This window comes from Ananas comosus, unplaced genomic scaffold (genome assembly GCF_001540865.1).
Source record: "Ananas comosus cultivar F153 unplaced genomic scaffold, ASM154086v1, whole genome shotgun sequence".
NCBI classification, from domain to species: domain Eukaryota; kingdom Viridiplantae; phylum Streptophyta; class Magnoliopsida; order Poales; family Bromeliaceae; genus Ananas; species Ananas comosus.
The window spans coordinates 7,390-13,305 of NW_017890927.1; the positions used below are offsets into that span (position 1 = coordinate 7,390).

The 5,916-nt window shown below is 45.6% G+C and overlaps 1 long non-coding RNA gene across 1 annotated transcript; it reads left to right on the forward strand.

Annotated features, from left to right (window-relative positions):
- Window positions 1-2,969: 2,969 nt before the first annotated feature.
- On the forward strand, window positions 2,970-5,288 carry LOC109704428. The gene is made up of 4 exons (XR_002214377.1): window positions 2,970-3,612; window positions 3,710-3,778; window positions 3,895-3,959; window positions 4,977-5,288. It is a non-coding gene; the product is annotated as an uncharacterized LOC109704428 (long non-coding RNA).
- The last annotated feature ends 628 nt before the right edge of the window (window positions 5,289-5,916 follow it).

The window sequence follows — 5,916 nt, forward strand, 5'->3', positions numbered from 1 at the left end:
GGAGTACGAAAGTACATTGGAACCCTTGAGTACTCGAAAAGTGAACCGAGGAATGATTGGGGTTTGAAATGAGTTAGTTTCGAGGACGAAACTCTTTTTAAGGAGGAGAGAATGTAACAATGTGAATTCTCGAAATCCGAGAGTTGCACTTCGTCCAGAATCGACTAATGGTCGAGTTGGTAAGCTTTGGAAAAGCTAAGGATGCACGAAACCTAAGAAGTGCATTGGAATGGAGTTCGCGAGAGCAAAAATGCAAAATCTGCATTTTTAGCAGATTTGCTCCCGGGGACCGGTCTTTGGCAGAAGAGACCGGTCCCATCGGCTGAGGGTTATGGGGTTGCTGATGCAACCGGTCCCTGGCAGGGAGAGACCGGTCCCCGTGTGCGACGCCAGCGAGAATGGCCAAAAATTGGCTAAGTCCCGCGAGACGAGCTCTCGGGGACCAGTCTCTGGTGGGCAGACCGGTCTCCGGGGGACCGGTCCCTCAAGGAAAGACCGGTTCCCGAACGCGTGGAAAATGGGAAGGTCCTCTGGGACCGGTCCCATGTCGGGGAGACCGGTCCCTCCGCGCGGGTTCAGCCCAGTGAGGGCCAGTTGAGAGATGGAAAGTTGAGGGGCTTCTTAAAATTTTGTAACAATATGAGAGGGGATTAAGAGAGGGTTTCTCTCTCTCTCTTTTTCTCACTCCCTCACTCTCCCACCGCCTCCTCTCTCTCTCTATGCGTGAAGAAGAGGGAAAAGAGAAGAGGAGAAGAAGAAAGAGAAGAAAGAAAGAGAAGAAAAAGGAGAAGAAGACTAAGAGGGAGATCTTCCTCCTCCTTTCCATCTTCTTCCTCACCTTGGAGCCCTTGGAGGGGTAAGCTTCTTAGCTCCCTCATGGTCGATTCCTAGAGTTAGGTTTAAATGCTCTAGAAATGGTATTTTTGGTACCCTAGCATGCTACCAAGATGGTTTTTCCCTCTTTCATAGATCGATTTGGTGGATTTGGTAGTAATAGCATCTAGGGCACCCAAAATGGGGTTTTGTGATTTGTGAGGGTTTGATCTCATTTGACCCTCCGTAAACCTAATTGCTAGGTAAAGAAAAGCGTTGGCGAAGACGGTTCGGCAATCCGACGAGCCATTACAAAGATATTGAAGAAACGGACATTCGGAGCTTCGTTTCCGCCTGGAGGGCCGAGGCGACGTCCATAAATCGCGAAATCGGGTCCCGAGCACCGTAACGGCGAGGTGAAGACCTTTAGCACTTGAAACGGCGAAACGGCGCGCTCTTGGAGTGCAACTACGAGATCGGGCCCAAACGGGTGCCGAGTGCCGCGGGAGGCCAATTGCAAGTGTCGACAAGCAATCCGAACGCGAATCGAGGTAGGTTGTGCTTACCGAAGCGACTAGGTCACCCTTTATGTCTAAGAAACATACGTTTTCATGTTGATGCATGTAGACAATGCTAAATGGTGCATGTTAATGATAATGCATATATTAAAATACTAAGTAGAATGCATGATGAACACGATGTATAAATGCTAGAGGATCGCATGAGTGCATGAGTAGCATGACTATATATATATGCATATGAACTAGATGATAACTCTAGAAGTGTAGAGTTGATTGACATGAGAACAATAGAATACTCGATTGGACAACTAGGATGTCAGGTAGATCGAGTGGCATCTAACCTAGAGTTAAAGAACATAGGTTGAACAGGTAAACCTAGAGTAAAACAATCTAGGTGTGTGGCATCAAACCTAGTGTTAGTAAACATAGGTCGAACAAGTGAACCTAGAAGTTGACATCTAGGAAGAGATGATGTAGAACCTAGTGATTGTATCTAGGTTATGGGACAGAGACATAGGACCTAGAGTGTTAAGACCTAGGTCATGATGTGTAGTAAACCTAGAGTGGTATTGAATCTAGGTTGTTGAGCATAGTGGTATTAGCCACTAGGATGTTCTAGGTCGACATCATAGGGTTGGATATGGACCCTCGACCTGTGAAAAGTGGATTCCGGAATCCCAGGACTCGTGATGACCCTGGTATCAAGGCTAGGGCGTGTGCGACGACTTCGCCGCCGAGGTTGATACCGAGGAAGGATTGGGGGCGATCACATGGAGATCACCGCCCGGGGCTTGAACCATTGTCGTGGCGTGTGCGGCGATTTCGCCGCCGGATGGTTAAGCCGAATGTGGATTAGCCCGCCAGGGTTGACTGAAACCATTGCTGGGTAAGTACGATACGGGTGCTGCCAGGAGGCTGAGTCGTGACTGAAACCATTGTTGGGTGAGATGCGATTAGTTCGCCGCCAGATGGATAAGTCATGGCTTGAGTACTTGCTGGGTAAGTGCAACGTGTTCGCCGCCATAATGGCTATGTCAAGAGACTTGAACCAGTGTTGGGCGTGTGCGACGATTTCGCCGCCAGCTGGCTAAGTCACAGAGAGCGGTAGGCTGATGAGCAGCCAGTGCGCGGACTATCCGCGGATGATTGACTCGAAGCCGAGTCGGATAGTTAGCTTCGGTAGAGTAGTCGAACCCTAATGAGCTAGAGTTAGCGGCTTGAGCTAAGGTAATAGAGACCTTAGAAGCCAGTTGGACTTGTGTTGAGAATCTAAGGTAGTAGAAGCCTTAGAGTTGATGATATGAGCTAAGAGTAGCCAAGTAAAGTGTAGAATCAATTGATCTACTAGTTGTTGCATAGAGTTGCATGATTTCCATATCACATATCGTGAGGCGTGGCATGTATTTCAATTTGAATATATATCTGTTGTATATTATTGTAATACACTGAACTTTTGCAAATTGCGGAGTTCGAGTATGTGGAATGGTGTGTGGATCAATCCTACATGTTCTAAAAGGTTAGAACAAGTGTTTGGATAAGTTAGAGGATGCTTGGAATGTTAAAAGTGAGAAATTGCATCAAACTGGCGAAAATCAGCAATTTTCTGCTTGCTGTACCGGTACAGCCATTACCTTGTACCGGTACAAGCTGGCAGATTCGTGGCAGCTTGGGTATTTTGGTCATTTCACTTTTGACACCTATCTATTTGAACCCAGCACGACTCTGGGGGCTCAGTGAAGGTTGCTGGAGCTCAGGGGATTGTTCTTCCACCTTCCTCTCTCTCTCTCTCTAGGGTTTTTCTCTCTCTACATAGAAATCGACGATTTTGCTCGTTTTCGTCGCCTCGCTTGTTCGTCGCTTGTTGCGAGTGTTACGGAGCCCTTGTGAACGTGTGAGAGAGTACTTTGGAAGTCTTTTCGCAGCTCTGGACCAGCGAGCTACTGGTTGGAGGCTTGGCGAGGTAATCGGCTCTACTTTTCCATTATTAACGTCGATTTGAGTATTGTTTTCAGGTTTTAGCTTCCCGCTGCTTTAAACTGAGATTTCAGCTTGTATTTATGAGTTATTTAGCTGAGAATTAACCCTCTTAGATCTGGGATAAGCCACTTGGAAGCTTAATTGGAATAATTAGCCATTTATGAAGCTATTTCGGACTATATACGGGTTATGCGACCGAATTGATACAATTTGAAAATTGTTCTCTTTGCAGCAGGTTTTTGAACCTTATTAAACGAATTAGTGACCTTGGGACTGAGTTTAGAAGGTGTTCTAACTACGGGTAAGCAGGAATTTCAGCTAGGAATTAAATCTTGCGAGAATTCGACTATTATAGCTTATATTCGACAATATTGATGCCGTTTCGGTATTGCTCGCAGCGAGAGGGTATTTGACCCTTGGACCGTCTTCGACTGGCCTTGGAGAACCTTTTGGAAGCTTAACTTGAGGTATTACTCTAGCCCAGAATAGGGATTCAAGGGGTTACCTTGCGCTAAGTGTAAATTAGGCCGAAATCGGACGTTTCGGTCGTGTTTTTGACACGGTTTTGATACCTTATTTTCAGCAGCAGTGGGACCTCGTGGGGCTGATTTTGGGACCCTTGCAAACTGTTTTGGAGCTTTGTACGAGGTGGGTCGGACCTAACCAGAGCAAGTGAAACTCCCCTATGTTCTATATGTTTTATAGAAAGGGTCTTATTATTGTGCTTATGTGATTGATTAAGGGCTTGACATTCGTCATCATAATGTCGATCATATTTGAAATAAAGCCTCTATAAAGTAGAGGACACTTATCCATGAAGCCTTTACATTTATATTCAATTCAATTGAATGATTTATGAACAAGTGTAGGATGCACTTTAAAGTAGAGAACAATGACATTCTCCTGACTCTAATATAGAGAACTATGACATGTTCATGACTATATTGATAGTGCCATACTAGTGGAAAGATTATAATGCTATGTGATTTAGCTTTACCCTTACATGTTTGCAATCTAGTGGATACTAGCTTTTGTTACTATTTGTGTATTGACATTCCGATCAGAGGATCGAGGGTTCTGAACTTTGCATGTGAAAATATGAAAATTGTGACATGTGAACATTGGATTTTGCTTGCTTGCCATCGTGCTCATTCGCACACGCTTGTAAGGGTAGCTCCCTACAAGCCGGCACTCCGGAGTTGGCCTACGCGACAGTTGCTCGCCCGTGCGGGATTGGGTGCCGAAGTGGATTGCTGTGGGGAGTGTATACTACCACGGGGCCATTAGGCGCGGCGCAAGCTGGACTACCTTGAGTAGATCCGGGTAAATGAAAATGAAAGTGAAAACGATAATGATAGTAATGAATGAGTACCAGTTGTAATGTACAGTAGTACTTACACTCCTATGATTATGTTTATGTTCATGTTTATAGTAGTTTCGATACTTCTACTATTCAGTTGATTCATTACTGCAGCAATCATGTTTACATGTTGAATACATGCTTGTTACTGGTAGCATTGCATATGTATATATCATGCAAATTACTGCTTTTATTTTCATTTAGTACATCATGAGCCTAGTGGTGTAATTCGCCGAGGCTGGCGGCTTACCCACTGGGAACTATTGTTAATAGTTCTCACGCCCTTTTGGTGGTTGTTTTTGCAGAGCCTGTTACAGGAGAGGCTAGGGATCGTGGCAAGGGAGTCGCGCCTAGCTAGGGACTACTAGGAGCGTGCTAGTCGATCACCTTGATACTCGGTCTACGACCGAGGGTGATGTCCCTTTGTATAGAGAAACCACCATTATATCTATCATATTTTTGTATACTCGTGATGTATTTGTACCACTTGGACCGTGAACTACAGTTGTGACACTTCTCTTCTGTCGAGATTTTGGGATTGTACACTCTTAGTCTTTTGTTGATATATATCGACCTGTACATTGCTCTGATATCAGGATAGGACTTTCTTTGTTTTACTTCCTATCGACTTGTTGCTTGTAGACGCCTTATATACTGCAGGTGTATGGCGGGTCTGTGCACGTGCCGGATATGCTTCCGCTGGTACCCGGGCGTGACAATTATTGAACTAACATGTTGCAGTGCCTCCTCGGACCTATCGGTCGAGCTTTTCCCTTGGGTGGCCGTACCTGAACCATGGAGTTGGTTCTCACCCCACGTTGTTTTGGGGTGTTTCAGGTTCGCTCGTGAGCGGCACGGCGGCGCAAGGCGAGAGCGTAGCTTCGTAGATAGCGCCCTACACCAGAGACCGAGTTAGCAGTACCCCCTAGCCTAAGGGTTAGAATGGAATGACAACAACCAACTTGTACTAAATGTAATAATGTGATTGTATTTGGAAGTTAAGCAAATGTAAAAAAAAAATGTTGTATGTTATGAATGCTTGTAATAGTTAGTGTTTATGTTATTGATACTTCCTTATGCAATCTGGATTTATATCCGTTCCTAGTTGGAACACTCGTTCATTGTTTTGATTGCGACGCCTAGGACGTACAGGGGAAACTCTGTCCGTTCGGCGGTTTGTCGTCGGCGCCGCGACCTCGGCCAAATAGGCGGGCGGTCGCGGGGCGTGACACCACCACTCAATGT